Source organism: Zingiber officinale, chromosome 9A (assembly GCF_018446385.1).
Source record: "Zingiber officinale cultivar Zhangliang chromosome 9A, Zo_v1.1, whole genome shotgun sequence".
Lineage (NCBI taxonomy): Eukaryota > Viridiplantae > Streptophyta > Magnoliopsida > Zingiberales > Zingiberaceae > Zingiber > Zingiber officinale.
In genome coordinates, this window is record NC_056002.1 from 62,197,152 (window position 1) to 62,209,732 (window position 12,581).

The 12,581-nt window shown below is 45.6% G+C and overlaps 2 long non-coding RNA genes across 3 annotated transcripts; both read right to left on the reverse strand.

Annotated features, from left to right (window-relative positions):
* Positions 1-1,282: 1,282 nt before the first annotated feature.
* On the reverse strand, positions 1,283-2,430 carry LOC122021082. The gene is made up of 3 exons (XR_006122442.1): positions 2,042-2,430; positions 1,655-1,912; positions 1,283-1,313 (listed from the first exon to the last, which is right to left on the reverse strand). It is a non-coding gene; the product is annotated as an uncharacterized LOC122021082 (long non-coding RNA).
* A 4,213-nt stretch (positions 2,431-6,643) lies between these two features.
* LOC122020705 lies at positions 6,644-9,171 on the reverse strand. 2 transcript variants are annotated; one of them, XR_006122300.1, is made up of 3 exons: positions 8,795-9,171; positions 8,408-8,665; positions 6,644-6,842 (listed from the first exon to the last, which is right to left on the reverse strand). It is a non-coding gene; the product is annotated as an uncharacterized LOC122020705 (long non-coding RNA). The 2 variants fall into 2 exon arrangements; XR_006122301.1 differs by lacking the exon at positions 6,644-6,842 and adding an exon at positions 8,036-8,066.
* Positions 9,172-12,581: the final 3,410 nt, after the last annotated feature.

The window sequence follows — 12,581 nt, forward strand, 5'->3', positions numbered from 1 at the left end:
GGAAAACAAAAGTAGTAAACCCAATGTGCGTCATAAAGTCCACAATACAAAACCCACATCACAAGTACATAAGATGCAAAAGCAAAATCAACAGGCAAATCCTCGCGATAAAGGGGCTAGCGATGGAATCTCTCCTGAACCCGAAAAATAGTAACAACGGGTGAGTTCAAAGAACTCAGCGTAATCAATAGATATATACGAACATATAACTACGGTAATATCCTAGGTACAGCCTCTAAACCATAAGACCTACGATCAGTCTCTAACAATATAATAGGTATGCATAGTTGAATAAACTGTAATGAGTAACCAGAAGCATGAATCTATAGCAAGAATAATAAGAAATGCATAACGAAATAAATTGTACTCACTGCGAGGCTTGGGCGAACGTGGACATACAGATAAAGATAGTCGAACAAATACGCATGTATCACATGCATGTCAATCGTATATGATCACCCAAGTATCATCCAATACGCAACAATCACAATAAATGCAATGCATATGATGCGATATGACATGGTCACCCCTGACGTATCTCACACACAATGGTAAGACCGCGTGGGTAGGGCTATGACACCGTGCACTCAGCTACCACTACCCAAGAGTGACCGAGTGCGGGACGCTGTCGAGTACACCTATCCTCCTACCTCAAACATAGTGAGGGAGCGTAATGCTCTCATCTGGGATCCCGGCTGCAACCCCGCTGTGTCGTGCTACCCATGAGCACCCCGGCGGTGCACCACCGAGCAAAATGCCATACACACCCTGAGTGCTGTGCCACTACCCATGCAGTAGACACGTTGTGTGCAGGCCCTCATGTAGCCGGCCGACGAGCTCAACAATAATGGAGTCGTCCATCGCCCAGCATGCAATCATGCGGTATGGTGCATGCGGCTACAGAATGTCATACCTGAACGTATCCTCCAGATGCGTAGGTGCCATAAAGGTAAACGCAGATATATAACAGAGATGTAAACAACATGAATCCAACAATATATAACAGGTATCTCCAGCATCTAATCATGGGTAGATAAGCACTATAAGTAACCATAACCACAAACACATATACACATGACAAGAGATAAAAGTAAACCAGACTAATGTAAAGCATCTAACAGTAGAAGCATGTGATAGGTATCAACTAAACCTAAATCCAGAGAAGTGCTAAATCTACCAATCACTAGTAAGTATATATAAACTATACATATCATAAGACAGTATCAAAAGATAAGTCAAAGGGTACCCGCCTCGAATAGAAGGTACAATCCGGTCCTAATCCAATATCGAGATGCTCGTCTCGAATCAGAGTCCTGTGTAAATACATTTACCTTTTATTTAGCTAGAATACTAACAAATAGCTAAATAAAGCTTAAGTAGAAATTTAGGAACAACCCTAAACCATATCCCACAACCTTTCTAACGGTTGACTAAGGATAGTTTCCTAATCCCTAATCAACCACTAGATTAGCAAATCAAACCTAAATCCATATAACCTAATTAATCTACACAACCTAATGATAATTAATTATCAATAGGTATCAAGATCATACCTAATCATCTAACACATAATCTATAACATGTTCCAACCACAATTCATTTCAAACCTAACCCTAAATCAACACTACACATGTATCAAAATCCCTACACATACCTCAATTCCCAGCTGAACTAGGTGCTGTATCAAGTACACTGAGGTATGGATGACTGCCGATCCAAACTGAGCTGGCTGGATGAGGTGTCTGCCGAAGCCAAAAACACCACAGCAAGAACCAAAACAGATCTTCACCTTGCTGGATCAGAAAACTCACAGCAACCTCTGCTGGAGTTCTTTCCCAATTCACCCGAGACCTCAATCAGCAGCGACACAGAGGGAATCCAAGATCGCCTTCACAGAACAGGACCTCGCCTCCTGATCGGATCAAGAAGGGTTCAATCAATGGAGATCACGGATCACACAACACCAGAATAGAGCGCTAACCCATGAATCAACAAGAACCCAACCATGAATCAAGAGGAAAGAAGAGTTTCGATGGCTTACCTTTGAAGCCCTAATTGCTCTTCCACGCCGGCGATCGGGCGGCACGACTCAATCCAGTGATGTCGATCAGGGAAGAAAAGGATCGGCAGACTCGGCTGAGAAGAAAGAAATCGGAGATTGAAGGAAACCAGAGGAGGAGAGAATCGGAACCCTTATGCTCCGAGCTCCGATCTGCGCCGACGACGCCGAGAGAAGATCAGCGCTCTCACCTAGGGCTGGAGAAAATCACCCACGTCCGGATCTGCGCTAGCGACTGCTCCCCTGGGTCGAGATCGACGATCGCCGGAGCTGGACCCTTGCTCCCGTCGCCGTCGCTTGTCCGCGAGAGAGAACAGAGAAGGAAGGGAGGTTCGCGTCGGCAGAGAGGGGAAAGGTCGGGTCGGGATCGGCGATTTGGGGGAGGAAATAAAGGGAAAAGGATTTATATAATAAAAACATTTTCTCACTTAAATTGGTATCCCAAACAGGCTTTATCCGAACTTATCGATCTATCCCCTCAAAATCCTCCGTACAAGCTCCGAAAAATTTCCAGAAAATTTCTAAAAATTCCGGAAAAATTCTATAAGGCTATTTCTGAAATAACCCTATTTATTTAAATTTTCCGAGATCTCACATCCTCCCCTACTAATAAAAATTTGGTCCCCAAATTTCGCTATAACCAACAGCAAACACTAGAATATAACCAAACGGTATAAATACTGAAAGGAACTCTAACCCACATACCTCAAGCAAAAGATGAGGGTATCGAGCTCGGATCGTATCCTCGTGCTCCCATGTAGCCTCCTCGTCGAATGATCGCCATCCGACTTTAACCGGACGGTCTTGTTCCGTGGCGCTCCCGTGGTCCGAATCCGCACGGAACCTCCTCGTAAGTAACATCAGTGAATAGGAGATACATCGGCGAACATGTCTTTGGATCGGATCGTATCTCCTCGGCGTAGATACATGGAATACATCATGAATGCCAGCTAGAGATGGTGGTAGCCAGTAAGCCACCGCTCCAATCCTCTCCAAGATCTGGAATGGTCCAATATATCGGGGGCTAGCTTACCTGGAGACCAAATCTCTTCACCCTTCGTGGGTGAAACTCTAAGAAATACATGATCACCAATGGAGAACTCGGGGGTCTCCGTCTCGATCATCATAACTTTTACGGTCCGGGCCTCGACATCCTCCGTCGATAGTGCGAACCAGCTCCGCATCTGCTGAGCTCTCGAGGTCCTACCAGAGCCTCCCAACCTCTTCCCGGAGGGCGGGTGTCAAAGGCCTACCATACAACGCCTCAGCGGTGCCATCGGATAGCCGAATGATAGGCATTGTTGTGGCGAACTCCACTAATGGCGGTGGTCCTCCCAACCGCCGAAGTCCATGACACAAGACCTCGGCAAGTCCTCCAATGTCTGAATAGTCCGCTCGCCCATGCTGCGGATGGAATCCGTCTTGAAGCAGTGTGCCCAAGGCTGCTGCAGACTCTGCGAGTCGGGCGTGAACGCGGGTCTCTATCGGATATAATGCTCAACGGAACTCCATGCAATCGATAATCTCTCGACAATATAACTCGCTAATCGATCCGAGAATCGGTCTTAGGATCGCTATAAAATGTCTGGATTTGGTTAATCGGTCAACGATTACCCAAATCGCATCATAGCCTCGACGAGTCCTAAGCAAACCAACCACGAAATCCATAGTAATGTGCTCCCACTTCCACTCTGGAATAGGGATCCTCTGAAGTAAACCGGCAGCTCGGCCTTCACCTACTGACAAACAAGACACCTAGCTACAAAATCTGCGATGTCTTTCTTCATGCCGTTCCACAATAGGAACGTCTCAAATCGCGATACATACGAGTCCCACAGGTGGATAGCAAATCTAGAACGATGAGCCTCCTGAGTAACTCCTCCATGGCCGGGTGAGACCGAGGTACACATAATCTGCCTCGAAATAAACCCTCCTCATCTCGTGTAAACTCGGTCTGTTGTCCGGAAGCTATCTGACTGATAAATGTTGATCTCCGGCCTGGGCCTCTCGAATCCTCATCACGATCGGCGATCGAGCAATCACGGTAACAAGAATACCGCTCGTCCACCTCCTCAAGGCCCAACTCGGCGAATCCCTGAATCAAGTCCGTGACTGTAACTTGATGATAAGCTAAAGTCCCTCTGGACTTCCTGCTCAGTGCATCAGCAACCACATTAGCTTTACCCGGATGGTAGCTAATAGTACAATCATAATCCTCCAGGAACTCCATCCATCTCCTCTGTCGGAGATTGAGTTCCTTCTGGGTGAAAATATATTTGAGACTCTTATGATCAGTGAGAATCTCAAAAGTAATACCATAAAGATGATGTCGCCAAATCTTCAAAGCAAAGATAATAACGGCTAGCTCTAAATCATGTACTGAGTAGTTCTTCTCATGCTCCTTCAACTGACGAGAAGCCTAGGAGACTACCCTACCGTGCTGCATCAAAACAGCGCTCAAGCCCTGAAGAGATGCGTCTGTATACAGTATGAATCCGTCATCACCAGAAGGTAAAACCAAAACTGGTGCTGATACCAATCTCCGCTTCAGCTCCTGGAAGCTGGTCTCACAAGCCTCTGACCACGTGAACTTCACGCCTTTCCTAGTCAGACGTGTCAATGGCATAGCAATGCTGGAGAAACCCTCAACGAATCGTCGGTAATATCCAGCCAAGCCCAAGAAAATGCGAATCTCTTGGACTGACTTCGGCTGTCCTCTCGGAACAGAAACTCCGGACGCTACATGCTGAGCCTTCAGCGAATAGTTTCGGCTCAAGTGCCCAGGCAGTTTGCAATAATAGCAACTGACTGTCCCAGGGTGCATGCAGAGGTGATGTGACCTAGGGATCCATATCGGATGCAGTAAGAGTCACCGGTGGACTGTTTCCGGTTCTGCTAAGAAGACCGGGAACGTCCTGATGAAGATCGTCCGGACTTCTGGGGTCGACTAGATGACCCAGAAGTACTCTGACCCGTCTGTGTGCGACTGCTCTGCTGCTGTCCAGTTGTCTGTGGCTGCTGGATTTGTCCGGAAGTCCGATCAGTCTGCTTCCTCTATTTGTCCGCATTTACTCTCTGATGAGCTAACTCAATCATAAGAGTTCTACCAGTGCCTCTATGTATGATGAACTACCAAACCGGCAATCTTCACCTGAAGATGCCCGTCTAGTCCCTGGACAAACTGAAGCATACGAGATCTATCCTTGACAACTAACTCAGGACAGAATCTGGCCAACCGATTAAATTCGGCATTATACTCCATCACTGAGCGGTTATTCTATCGAAGACTCAGAAAATCCTGCCGACGTGTCATCTGATACGCCCGGGGAAAATACTGACTCTCGAATGTCTCCCTAAATCTCGCCCATGTAATATGTTGCTCGCCTATAATCGAGCGCTGCGTGTCCCACCAGATCTCTGCCCCATCTCGCAGGTGGTAAGCAGCTAGCTCGGCCTTCTCCCACTCGGAGCAGGCCATGTAAAAGAATGTCCGCTCCATAGTCTCAATCCAGGACTGAGCTATGCTCGGATCAGTCTCCCCGCGGAATAATGTGAATCGACTCTTCATCGACTCAGCTAAGGCTGGGATCCGTGCTCGTGCCGCAACTATACCAGTAGGGATCGCTGCGGAACTAGGTAGAGCCACTGGAGCTAATCCTATGGGTGGTGCTGAGGGATAGGTTGGAAGAGGTACCACTGGTGCTGTCGTATAACCTGGGATGGGTACTGCTGGTGGAACTGCTGAGTAGGCATAAGTAGGGGCGACTGGAGGTACGGTGGGCGGTACCGGATAAGGAGTAACCGGTACTGCTGGTGCGGTACCGAGTATGTAGTAACCAGCACAGATGTCTGTGGTGGTACCGAGTACGCAGTAGGCATGGCTAGAGAAGGTGCCGAGTACCCTGTAGGTACTACTGGCGGTACAGGCGAGGTAAGTACCTCTGAAGTCGGAACCGTCAGGATCTGACAGTCTAACGTGGTCACAATACCCTGAGGAGTCTATCCCTGACGGACAGGCTCAACCCTAACAGAACTCTCTGGAGACTCTGTCTCTAGAGAACCGATCGCCCTCATACATGTGCGACCACGTTTAAGTACTAGAACACGTATCATATATGTAAAAAAATGTTATACAGATATCACTACAGGTATGAAAACTATAAAATTACCTGATTTACCTATTGCAGATATCCTGTCGCTGCATAGCCCCAAATAGATCCAATAAAATCTCGTCAAAATGCCTCGAAATTCCGAAGCGAGAAAATCGACGAAATCACAATTGAAATACGAAATATCCGGACACGCATAAAACTCGTAAGAACCAGATGTCCGCTCGATACCAAAATTATCACGCCCCGTAGTCCTCGTCCAAGAAATTTGGACATCTCCCACAATATGAAGCTCGATATACATATATCTCCATACCTCGGCCACACACGGCCGGAATAATACAATACAATAAGAACAAGCCACGCAGTTTATATCAACATTCCACATGAGTTAACATATAATCAATCCACGCAGTTAATAAGAAAAGACGATATAAAATCTCGAAAATATATGTACACATCCTACTCCACTACAACGAAGAAACGAAATCCACGAAGTAATGAAATATTCGCAGCGGAAAACAAAAGTAGTAAACCCAATGTGCGTCATAAAGTCCACAATACAAAACCCACATCACAAGTACATAAGATGCAAAAAGAAAACAGATCCCGACAACAGGCAAATCCTCGCGATAAAGGGGCTAGCGACTGGAATCTCTCCTGACGGCCTCAACCTGAAAAATAGTAACAACGGGGTGAGTTCAAAGAACTCAGCAGGTAATCCAATAGATATGTACAGCAACATATAACTACAAGTAATATCCTAGGGTACAGTCTCCTAAACCATAAGACCTACAGTACAGTCTCCTAACAATATAACAGGTATGCATAGCTGAATAAACTGTAACGAGTAACCAGAAGCATGTAGTACAGTTTACAGCAAGAATAATAAGAAATGCATAACTGAAATAAACTTGGGCGAATGACTGTGGACATACACAGATAAAGATAGTCAGAACAAATACGCATGTATCCTGTATGCATGTCAATCATATGCAGTCACCCAAGTGCATCATCCAATATGCAACAATCACAATAAATGCAATCTGTGCATATGATGCAATATGACATGGTCACCCCTGACGCTAGTCTGTATCTCACACACAATGGTAAGACCGCGTGGGTAGGGCTATGACACCGTGCACTCTGCTGTCACTACCCCTGAAGAGTGACCGAGTGGACGGGATGCTGTCGGAGTACACCTATCCTCCTACCTCAAACATAGTGAGGGAGCGCAATGCTCTCAACTCCCGGTACGCGATGACGGGGAGGGATCCCGGCTGCAACCCCGCTGTGTCGTGCTACCCATGAGCACCCCGGCGGTGCACCACCGAGCAAAATGCCATACACACCCTGAGTGCTGTGCCACTACCCATGCAGTAGACACGTTGTGTGCAGGCCCTCATGTAGCCGGCCGACGAGCTCAACAATAATGGAGTCGTCCATCGCCCAGCATGCAATCATGCGGTATGGTGCATGCGGCTACAGAATGTCATACCTGAACGTATCCTCCAGATGCGTAGGTGCCATAAAGGTAAACGCAGATATATAACAGAGATGTAAACAACATGAATCCAACAATATATAACAGGTATCTCCAGCATCTAATCATGGGTAGATAAGCACTATAAGTAACCATAACCACAAACACATATACACATGACAAGAGATAAAAGTAAACCAGACTAATGTAAAGCATCTAACAGTAGAAGCATGTGATAGGTATCAACTAAACCTAAATCCAGAGAAGTGCTAAATCTACCAATCACTAGTAAGTATATATAAACTATACATATCATAAGACAGTATCAAAAGATAAGTCAAAGGGTACCCGCCTCAAATAAAAGGTACAATCCGGTCCTAATCCAATATCGAGATGCTCGTCTCGAATCAGAGTCCTGTGTAAATACATTTACCTTTTATTTAGCTAGAATACTAACAAATAGCTAAATAAAGCTTAAGTAGAAATTTAGGAACAACCCTAAACCATATCCCACAACCTTTCTAACGGTTGACTAAGGATAGTTTCCTAATCCCTAATCAACCACTAGATTAGCAAATCAAACCTAAATCCATATAACCTAATTAATCTACACAACCCAATGATAATTAATTATCAATAGGTATCAAGATCATACCTAATCATCTAACACATAATCTATAACATGTTCCAACCACAATTCATTTCAAACCTAACCCTAAATCAACACTACACATGTATCAAAATCCCTACACATACCTCAATTCCCAGCTGAACTAGGTGCTGTATCAAGTACACTGAGGTATGGATGACTGCCGATCCAAACTGAGCTGGCTGGATGAGGTGTCTGCCGAAGCCAAAAACACCACAGCAAGAACCAAAACAGATCTTCACCTTGCTGGATCAGAAAACTCACAGCAACCTCTGCTGGAGTTCTTTCCCAATTCACCCGAGACCTCAATCAGCAGCGACACAGAGGGAATCCAAGATCGCCTTCACAGAACAGGACCTCGCCTCCTGATCGGATCAAGAAGGGTTCAATCAATGGAGATCACGGATCACACAACACCAGAATAGAGCGCTAACCCATGAATCAACAAGAACCCAACCATGAATCAAGAGGAAAGAAGAGTTTCGATGGCTTACCTTTGAAGCCCTAATTGCTCTTCCACGCCGGCGATCGGGCGGCACGACTCAATCCAGTGATGTCGATCGGGGAAGAAAAGGATCGGCAGACTCGGCTGAGAAGAAAGAAATCGGAGATTGAAGGAAACCAGAGGAGGAGAGAATCGGAACCCTTATGCTCCGAGCTCCGATCTGCGCCGACGACGCCGAGAGAAGATCAGCGCTCTCACCTAGGGCTGGAGAAAATCACCCACGTCCGGATCTGCGCTAGCGACTGCTCCCCTGGGTCGAGATCGACGATCGCCGGAGCTGGACCCTTGCTCCCGTCGCCGTCGCTTGTCCGCGAGAGAGAACAGAGAAGGAAGGGAGGTTCGCGTCGGCAGAGAGGGGAAAGGTCAGGTCGGGATCGGCGATTTGGGGGAGGAAATAAAGGGAAAAGGATTTATATAATAAAAACATTTTCTCACTTAAATTGGTATCCCAAACAGGCTTTATCCGAACTTATCGATCTATCCCCTCAAAATCCTCCGTACAAGCTCCGAAAAATTTCCAGAAAATTTCTAAAAATTCCGGAAAAATTCTATAAGGCTATTTCTGAAATAACCCTATTTATTTAAATTTTCTGAGATCTCACAGCAGCCACGTCACCTTAGCGCCCGAGGCGCCTCCAAGCTCCATGGAGGCGCCTCGGACACTGTTCATCCGAGACTATTCTTCACACTTTGGTCCCTACAAGATACATTAATCCCAAATATACCCTGCAGCACAAAGTTAGCACATAAAACATAATAGATATGATAATGACAGTCTCCGGACTATCCGGGTCTGACTTCGGGTTTCCGACCGGAAACCATTGGTCGACTCGACGCCTACTGTTCCCTCTACGGGGAATGCGTCCTCACCTACTCCCCTAAGGAGATTTACCTGTTGCCAGTGCGATCCTCCAGATCGACTGGACTTTTGCTCAGCAATCGACGCTTCCGGACTTTCTGCTGGACATCCGCTTCCCGGCTAGTCCAGTCTTTCACCTGGTTCGCGACACCAGGACTTTCCACCTAGGGTTACCACCCCCTAGGACTTTTGCCTGAAGCCATTGACTTGCCAAGACTTTCTGCATAGGGTTACCACCCCCTATGACCTAGGGTTATCACCCCCTAGGGTTTTTCCTTTGCCTAACCGTAGCTAGGACTTTCCTGAAATACTCAAGCAGACTTGTTAAATCACAAAACATCTTAACTTTGAATCCTTTGCCATTATCAAAACACGAGTTCGATCGTCAGATGCTTCCCGCACCAACAATCTCCCCCTTTTTGATTATGACAACTCAAATTCAAAGTTAAGTAAACAGATATCAAATAAAGAATAGATGCAAGTAAAAACATTTAAAGCAAGCATAGCATCAAGTTTAGACTCCCCTTTAACCGTTACTCCCCCTTTAATATTTTGTTATTCATCAATTTGAATTTGCTACTCTCATTTTTGAATTTGAATTTGATAATTATTTGAGTATTTGAATTTGCTACTCTCCCCCTTTGCCATATATCAAAAAATAATCAAAATAGTCATTCGATTTATAGAGAGGGATAACAAGACTTTGATAACACTTAACATTTTATAATTTCCTTTTCTTAGTACAAATTTTTGAAAGAAATGAGTTAAATTTTGCAAAACCATGCTTTACTTAGGAAAGCAAGAATTTACAAAGTTAGATTTAAAAGTGGGCTAAGTTTTAAAATTTTAAAAATAGCTATGTAGATAAAAGTTAGCTAAGCTCTTTGCAAGTATTGACAACTATAGCTTAAAAAAAACTTAGCTTAATTTTAAACAATACTTATTAAATTTGAGGACTGGGAGGGAGTGGAGTAGTTAAAAATTTGGTTTAGGTTATTTATTCAAAGTCAGTTGGTCCTTAAGTCCAAGCATGAGTCAAGTTCAATAGATTTCAAATTATCCAGTTTTACTTTAAGAGGTATCAGAGCCCTAAAGATCAAACATGCTTAACCAGAAAACTGAGTATCCTTTACCAACTATCTAACCTTTAGCTACTTGCTGATTGCTTAGAGGGCAACATCTTTCACTTGGTTAGTCAAGTTAAGTCAATTTGGTCCAAATAGATTTGACTAGAGCTGGAAAACTTGACTTGATTGATGTATATTGTAACGACCCGACCCATTTGGCGGCCCATTTGGCGACCCTCGGGTCGTCGACCGTCGACCGTCGGCCGTGCCGTTACTCACTAGGACTTTCCACCCCTGGGAGTGGATTTTTGCCTCCCCCAGGATTCGAATTCTAAACCTCCAGGCTTAAGTATTAGAGTTTATGAATCCTGGTAACCAAGTGAGATGATCTCACTTGGTTACCAGGATTCATAAACTATAGTAGTGAGTAACGGCACGGCCGACGGTCGACGGTCGACGACCCGAGGGTCGCCAAATGGGTCGGGTCGTTATAATAAAAAGGTGATCTCACTTGGTTACCAGGATTCATAAACTCTAATACTTAAGCCTGGAGGTTCAGAGTTCGAATCCTGGGGTAGGCAAAAATCCACTTCCAGGGGTAGAAAGTCCTAGTGAGTAACGGCACGGCCAAGGGTCGTCGGTCGACGACATGAGAGGTCGCCAAATGGGCCGATGACATAAGGGCCGATGGTCGACGACCCGAGGGTCGCCAAATGGGCCGCCAAATGGGCCAAGAGGGCCAGGTCGTTACAATAAAAGGTGCCTTTTTATTATAACGACCCGACCCTCTTGGCCCATTTGGCGACCTCTCATGTCGTCGACCGTCGGCCCTTATGTCGTCGGCCCATTTGGCGACCTCTAATATCGTCGACCGACGACCCTTGGCCGTGTCGTTACTCACTAGGACTTTCCACCCCTAGCAGTGGATTTTTGCCTCCCCCAGGATTCGAACTCTAAACCTCCAGGCTTAAGTACTAGAGTTTATGAATCCTGGTAACCAAGTGAGATCATCTCACTTGGTTACCAGGATTCATAAACTCTAGTACTTAAGCCTGGAGGTTTAGAGTTCGAATCCTGGGGGAGGCAAAAATCCACTGCTAGGGGTGGAAAGTCCTAGTGAGTAACGACACGGCCAAGGGTCGTCGGTCGACGATATTAGAGGTCGCCAAATGGGCCGACGACATAAGGGCCGACGATCGACGACATGAGAGGTCGCCAAATGGGCCAAGAGGGCCTACGGCGTGTGTCAGTATAACTCTTCTGTCTACTCTGGGCAATCTCAATCCTCTATCTGATCTTCACTTTGCTCTCTCTGTATGCCCTCAAGCAAGGTAGACTCTAAGGTCATTGCGGAGAGCTGTCCATAAATAAATTTCAAGTCCAAAATTTGACAACTCCTTCTGCAGTAGCAGGGCTAATGATGACAGAGACATCAGGGATGCACTGGACTTTCTGCATAGTACATCTGCCACTTTGTTAGCTTTGCCTGGGTGGTAGAGGTTCTCACAGTCGTAATCTTTGACCAACTCCAGCCACCTGCGCTATCTCATGTTTAAGTCCTTCTGAGTGAAGAAGTACTTAAGACTCTGATGATCTGTGAAGATTCTACACTGAACTCCATACAAATAATATCTCCAGAGTTTCAGTGCAAAAATCACAGCTGCCAGCTTAAGATCGTGAGTGGGATAGTTCTTCTCGTAGTCTTTGAGTTGTCTGGAAGCATAGGCTATGACTTTTCCTTCTTGCATGAGTACAACTTCTAAGCCCATCTTGGAAGCATCACTGTAGATGTCGAAACTCTTGTCGCTCTGTGGAACAGTCAGAATGGGAGCACTGATCAATCTCTTCTT